The following is a 7,503-nucleotide window of genomic DNA, read 5'->3' as shown; positions in this document are numbered from 1 at the left end:
TATTATATAGTTCTAGTATCCCTTTATCCGAGTATAGATATAATCATTTAGTTCTAATATCCCTTTATCCGAGTATAGATATTATCATTTAGTTCTAATATCCCTTTATCCGAGTATAGATATCATTATTTAGTTCTAGTATTCCTTTATCCGAGTATAGATATTATTATATAGTTCTAGTATTCCTTTATCCGAGTATAGATATTATTATTTAGTTCTAGTATCCCTTTATCCGAGTATAGATATCATTATTTAGTTCTAGTATCCCTTTATCCGAGTATAGATATTATTATATAGTTCTAGTATTCCTTTATCCGAGTATAGATATTATTATTTAGTTCTAGTATCCCTTTATACGAGTATTGGTATCATCATTTAGTTCTAGTATTCCTTTATCCGAGTATAGATATTATTATATAGTTCTAGTATACCTTTATCCGTGCATAGATATTATCATATAGTTCTAGTATCCCTTTATCCGAGTATAGATATTGTATAGTTCTAGTATCCCTTTATCCGAGTATAGATATTATTATATAGTTCTAATATCCCTTTGTACGAGCATAGATATTATTATATAGTTCTAATATCCCTTTATCCCAGTATTCATTTAGTTCTAGTATTCCTTTATCCGAGTATAGATATCATTATATAGTTCTAATATCCCTTTATCAGAGTATAGGTATTATTAAATTGTGATTATTAACCTTTATACCTTATGCTTTGTGATTTAAAGATTGAGAACTGACGACGGCTTCTCTATGTGCCGTATTCTTATGTTTTGTGATTTAAAGATAGTAGTAAACTGACGACGGCTCCTCTCTGTGCTGTATTCTTATGTTTTGTGATTTTAAAGATTGTAAGCTGTCGACGGCTCCTGTATTTCCCTTGTCCTAACCCCTGCTTGCCCTCTTTCAATATTTTATGTAAAACTTTTCGCTTTGAAACATTGTAATGAAATTCCCTCTTGCCCCTTCTATCTATCTATCGTTCTATCTATCTATCTATCTATCTATCTATCTATCGATCGTTCTATCTATCTACATATCTATATACCTTGCTATCTGGGAATATATTGAATCAAAAGAAACTTGAACATTTTCAGAATTAAAGAACATTAAGAATAAACATTTTAGCACTTTATGTCGGAACGAATTACCTTTAATCGCCACCCAATCTGTTCCTAATGGGGGGGAAATATACAAAAATAATTCCATAATTACTTTTCATGTTCATTTCCCGTAGGTTAAAATATCAATTTTATTAAAATTTTAGAATTTTGAAATAATTAAAATCCACATTTAGTTAAAATATTAGTGAAATGTTTCTCATAATTATACTTACTCATATTGGTGTATATATCTTTAAAACGCTACCCTATAAAAACACTTTCCCTTATTTTTAAATGAAAAATATTGCAATTCATATTTATTACCACAAAATTAAATTAAAGATGAGACAAACACACACACACACACCCACACAGACAGACAAACAGAGATTACAACTTTATATATATAGATACTTCCTCATTATTCTACTAAGATCCTAATTAACCTAACCGTATTTTATCTCCCAGCATTTAACCCTATTCTCAGTATTTTTTCAACAACTTTATTTCTCAACAATTTCTCTTGGAATTTTCCAATCACAGAAATTAGTCACACAAATTATATCAGCAATAAAATATCAGATTGGATTGTAGCATGAGATCTTCATTCTTAACTACCAGATCAATCCTTGTCTCATATGTAGTCCTGTATCCATATATTCCTGTATCCTATGTAGTCCTGTATCCCATCATCCCATGTAGTCCTGTATCCCATTTATTCCTGTATCCTATCCAATATAGTCCTCCATCCCATGAAGTCCTGTATTACATGTGTTACTCTGTTTCCCATGTATTCCTGTATTCCATGTAGTCCTGTATTCCATGTAGTCCTGTATTCCATGTAGTCCTGTATTCCATGTAGTCCTGTATTATTCCATGTAGTCCTGTGTATTCCATCCTGTATTCCATGTAGTCCTGTATTCCATGTAGTCCTGTATTCCATGTAGTCCTGTATCCCATGTAGTCCTGTATTCCATGTAGTCCTGCATCCCATGAAGTCCTTATTTCATTTAGTCCTGTATCCCATGCAGTTCTGTCTCACACCAAAATTGATAAAAAAAGGTATCTGATTGTAAAACATGAAAATGAGAAATAAAAAGAATTTCAATAATGTTCAGAGCTTGATGACAACATTAAAATAAAAATACGATGAAAAATCTTCTTTCCTTTTTACTCCAACTGTTCTGGGTAATTAGCATAGATAAATTATTTAACCCACTTCCTTCTATATAGGGTGTTTTTTAAAGAGATAGAAAAACGTCTGCAGTACTTCTTACAAAATATACATTTATGAAACTATTTCAGTATAATCGAGAGTCCTAAAAAAACGTAGAAATGCGTACTTATGTCTTTTCGTAGGATTATCCATGATTTTTATCTATTTCTGAATGAAATGAAAATAAGTCACTTTGTAAAAAACACCCTATAGTTTGTACTGTACCTAGGAGACATCTGGATTATAAGTCGTTAAAGTCCACCTGCGTGATTATTTTTATCTAGAATAGGATTCTTAAATCATCTGTTAGAATTTAAAACACACCTGTAAATTAGTTGTTTGTACTTAGTGTACTTGACAATATTAAATGATATCTCTTTCACTTTATATAGTTTGTAAACAATCTATTAGACCGGTCCTAATAGTTAGTGAATAATTTTCATGCATTGTAGATTATTGTGATACAATGTTTATGAACAGATCTATCTATCTATCTATCTATCTATCTATCTATCTATCTATATATCTATCTATCTATCTATCTATCTGTATGGATGAGCTCTGCTTGTTTGTCTGTATGAGTAGGACACCTAGGGATGATGGATGAGAATCCACATACCTAGAACAATTCTGCCACGTGATTATACAAAATTGAAAATATTTAAATTCATTCCGCTTCAGGGTCTCCTGGAAGAACCCTCCTTTTCTAATCTCCTTGTTTAAACCCCCTTACCAGCTCATTTTCAGATCTCCTTGTTATACCCCTTTTTCTAATTTCAATGAAACGTTAATTTTTGAGTCTCCTTTAAATAGAATCTCCTAGTCCTTGTAGAACCTCAGGTCTCCTAATAGAACCTACTTTTAGGTCTAAAAATATAGAACCAACCTACTTTTAGGTCTCCTAATAGAACCTTCTTTTCAGGTCTCCTAATAGAACCTACTTTTAGGTCTGCTAATAGGACCTACTTTTCAGATCTCCTAATAGAACCTACTTTTAGGTATCCCAATAGAACCTACTTTTCAGGTCTTCTAATAGAACCTACTTTTTAGGTCTCCTTACAGAGCATACTTTTCAGGTCTTCAAATAAAACCTACTTTTCAGGTCTCCTAATAGAACCTACTTTTCAGGTCTCTTAATAGAACCTACTTTTCAGGCCTCCTAATAGAACCTACTTTTCAGGTCTCCTAATAGAACCTACTTTTCAGGTCTTCTAATAGAACCTACTTTTCAGGTCTTCAAATAGAACCAACTTTTCAGGTCTTCTAATAGAACCTACTTTTCAGGTCTCTAATAGAACCTACTTTTCAGGTCTCCTAATAGAACCTACTTTTCAGGTCTTCTAATAGAACCTACTTTTCAGGTCTTCAAATAGAACCAACTTTTCAGGTCTTCTAATAGAACCTACTTTTCAGGTCTTCTAATAGAACCTACTTTTCAGGTCCTATGATAGAATCTACTTTTCGCATCTCCCAGTAGAAGATCCTTTATAGATCCTCTAGAGGAACCTACATTTTAGATCCTCTAGAGGAACCTACTTTTTAGATCTACTAGAGAGCCTCCTTTTTATATTTCCAAATAGAACCTGCTTTGCAGGTCTCCAAAAGAATCCCAAAAGAGAACTACCGAATAATTTTTTTTTCTCTTTTTCTAGTTCTACTTCTTCGTGTTTTCTTTCTCAAAGTCTTTTTTTCTAAAGAACTGTTTTAATTTTCTCATATTTGTGATCATGATTCCTTTAGTTTATCTCCTGCCTCTAGGAATCTATGTAAATTGTGACCTGAGTAAATGACACTGAGAGGTTAGCCTGGGGGATAATTAAACGTGACCAACTCAAAGCTAACCGACCTTAGGGGTAATTACGTAGAGGTGACAAACAGGGTTGAGCGGGTTGGAGGAGAGGGGAAACCTGAACCTGAACCCGGAGATCGATCACTGCTCCGCCTCAGGCTCTAGGATCACAATCAACCTTCTCCAACATCCTTCCCCCCACATTCAATTAAACCAATTAACCTTTGTAGGACAAACTTTGGAAAAACAATTAAAAATCCTTTTTTAAAGGTGAATTGTCGTCCTTCTCTTTGTTAGTAAATTGGGCTCATAAAATACTAATTCTGCTGGGGATAAACTTCTTTTGTTCAAACATTAAACTTTAGATTTCACAGATATTAAAGCAGTAAACCCTCGGTTAGTCAGGATCTTTAAACCCTTAACTATCATAATATTCTTGCTTTTGTGTTTACTATTTATAACAAGATCTAATTACGGTGAAAACAAACAAACAAACCTGTCCTGGAAGCAAGGTTTCGGTAGTTTTGAAAATTTTCAAGATTTTTTTTATTTTGACTACATTCATATTTTAAAAATCTTGTTTTTTCTAAGTAAGCTTAGTTTGTCAGCTGTCCGAAACCTATCTATCTATCATTTTATTATTGGAACATCCTGTTGGTCACTATGGAATTAACTTTTATGGGACATTGCTTGGTTACAGGATGGAAGAAAACGTGAACTAGTTTTTTGGTCGCAACCAACTCCGCGGAGTCGGAAGTTAACTCTACTAAGATTAAACTTAAGTTTAACTATCCCTAGTTAAGCTCGGTAAAAATTGTATTTAAGTTTATCTAAATCTGTTTAAACTGTTGGCTCTGTAAACGACACTCAATAGTGTACAATCTTCTTCGTCCGGCAAGAGTTTGTGGTTTACAACTGATCTAATGACAAAAACTTGAAAACTTCTTCTTTTTAGCAATTATATCACAAAATTTGGTTAGGGTTTCCATGTTGTAAAAAGAGTTCAACGCTCTCGGATTTTCACAATTCAAGTTGAATTTACATTTTAGAATTTACAAAGAGAAGTCGCTAGATTGGATTTAGACAATTGTCTCAATTTTATGCCGAGGGTTGAATTCCAAGATAATAGGATAAAATAGGAGAACTGTAAACCAGGAATATTCCAAGATAATAGGATCAAATAGGAGAACTGTAAACCAGGAATATTCCAAGATAATAGGATAAAATAGGAGAACTGTAAACCAGGAATATTCCAAGATAATAGGATAAAATAGGAGAACTGTAAACCAGGAATATTCCAAGATAATAGGATCAAATAGGAGAACTGTAAACCAGGAATATTGCAAGATAATAGGATAAAATAGGAGAACTGTAAACCAGGAATATTCCAAGATAATAGGATTAAATAGGAGAACTGTAAACCAGGAATATTCCAAGATAATAGGATAAATAGGAGAACTGTAAACCAGGAATATTCCAAGATAATAAGATAAATAAGAGAACTGTAAACCAGGAATATTCCAAGATAATAGGATGAATAGGAGAACTGTAAACCAGGAATATTCCAAGATAATAGGATAAAATAGGAGAACTGTAAACCAGGAATATTCCAAGATAATAAGATAAATAGGAGAACTGTAAACCAGGAATATTCCAAGATAATAGGATCAAATAGGAGAACTGTAAACCAGGAATATTCCAAGATAATAAATAGGAGAACTGTAAACCAGGAATATTCCAAGATAATAGGATCAAATAGGAGAACAGTAAATCAGGAATATTCCAAGTTAAGAGGGTAAAATAGGAAAACTGTAAACCAAGAATATATAGATAGGACTTCGTTAAACATTCATTAGAAATAAAAATTCAGAATGTATTTAGAGAAATGTTTTCTAACTAATTTTTTTTAAATATTTTGGTTAATTTTTAAATTAGGAGTTTTTTTTATGAATTATAATTGAAAGATACATTATATTTCCTTTAAGTGTCAGATTCCTACTATGAAGATCAAAGACTATTTTCATTCATTACTTTAAAAGCCGTGAGTTATTATTGACATAATAGAATAATAATTTAAAATGTGAAAACTATTAATTAAGTCCGTTCTAAATATACACACACATGTCTTTCATCATTTTCGAATTCAAACTGATTCAACTTTACTAATAAATTGATTTACTTAAAGGGACCATGACTTTGTCACTTCTCACGCAGATTGAACAGTTTGGTCCATTTCCCATCAAGCAAGGTCACATTTGGACCCTTTAAACTAAACCTTTTCTTTTCTTCTTTAATGCTATTTTGTGGGCGGATGCTTTTTCAATATAAAAAATTAAAAAAGAAAACTCCGTAATTTTAAAGATATTTGAATTATAGAACAAAACGCAATTGAATTATATATTGAAGCAACCAACCGTATTTCATAAACTATCCTAACTGTATTAAATGGTATTTAATAAACTATCCTAACTGCACTAAATAGTATTTAATAAACTATCCTAACTGTACTAAATAGCATTTAATAAACTATCCTAACTGTATTAAATGGTAATTAATAAGCAATCCTAACTGCACTAAATAATAATTAATAAACTATCCTAACTGCACTAAATAGCATTTAATAAACTATCCTAACTGTATTAAATGGTAATTAATAAACTATCCTAACTGCACTAAATAGTATTTAATAAACTATCCTAACTGAACTAAATGGTATTTAATAAACTATCCTAACTGTACTAAATAGTATTTAATAAACTATCCTAACTGCACTAAATAGTATTTAATAAACTATCCTAACTGCAATAAATGGTAATGAATAAACTATTCTAACTGTACTAAATTGTTTTTAATAAACTATTCTAACTGTATTAAATGGTATTTAATAAACAATCCTAACTGTACTAAATGGTATTGAATTAACTATCCTAACTGTACTAAATAGTATTTAATAAACTATCCTAACTGGATTAAATGGTATTTAATAAACTATCCTAACTGTACTAAATAGTATTTAATAAATTATCCTAACTGTACTAAATGGTATTTAATAAACTATCCTAACTGTACTAAATAGTATTTAATAAATTATCCTAACTGTACTAAATGGTATTTAATAAACTATCCTAACTGTACTAAATAGTATTTCATAAATTATCCTAACTGTACTAAATGGTATTTAATAAACTATCCTAACTGTATTAAAAGGTATTTTCCTAATACTCACTCATGACGCATTGCAGTAAATTATAAACCGAAGATAAAAACTAAATAGAGAGACAGAGAGAGAGACTCGGTTTCTCAACCTTACCCATTCGCGGATTTTCAAAAAAAAATCACATTAAAAGGAATAATATTGTCGTAAATTCAAGTGACCCTTCATTTTTA

This window comes from Eurytemora carolleeae, unplaced genomic scaffold (assembly GCF_000591075.1).
Source record: "Eurytemora carolleeae unplaced genomic scaffold, Eaff_2.0 scaffold38, whole genome shotgun sequence".
In the NCBI taxonomy this organism is placed as follows: domain Eukaryota; kingdom Metazoa; phylum Arthropoda; class Copepoda; order Calanoida; family Temoridae; genus Eurytemora; species Eurytemora carolleeae.
This window is presented reverse-complemented; position numbering follows the sequence as displayed.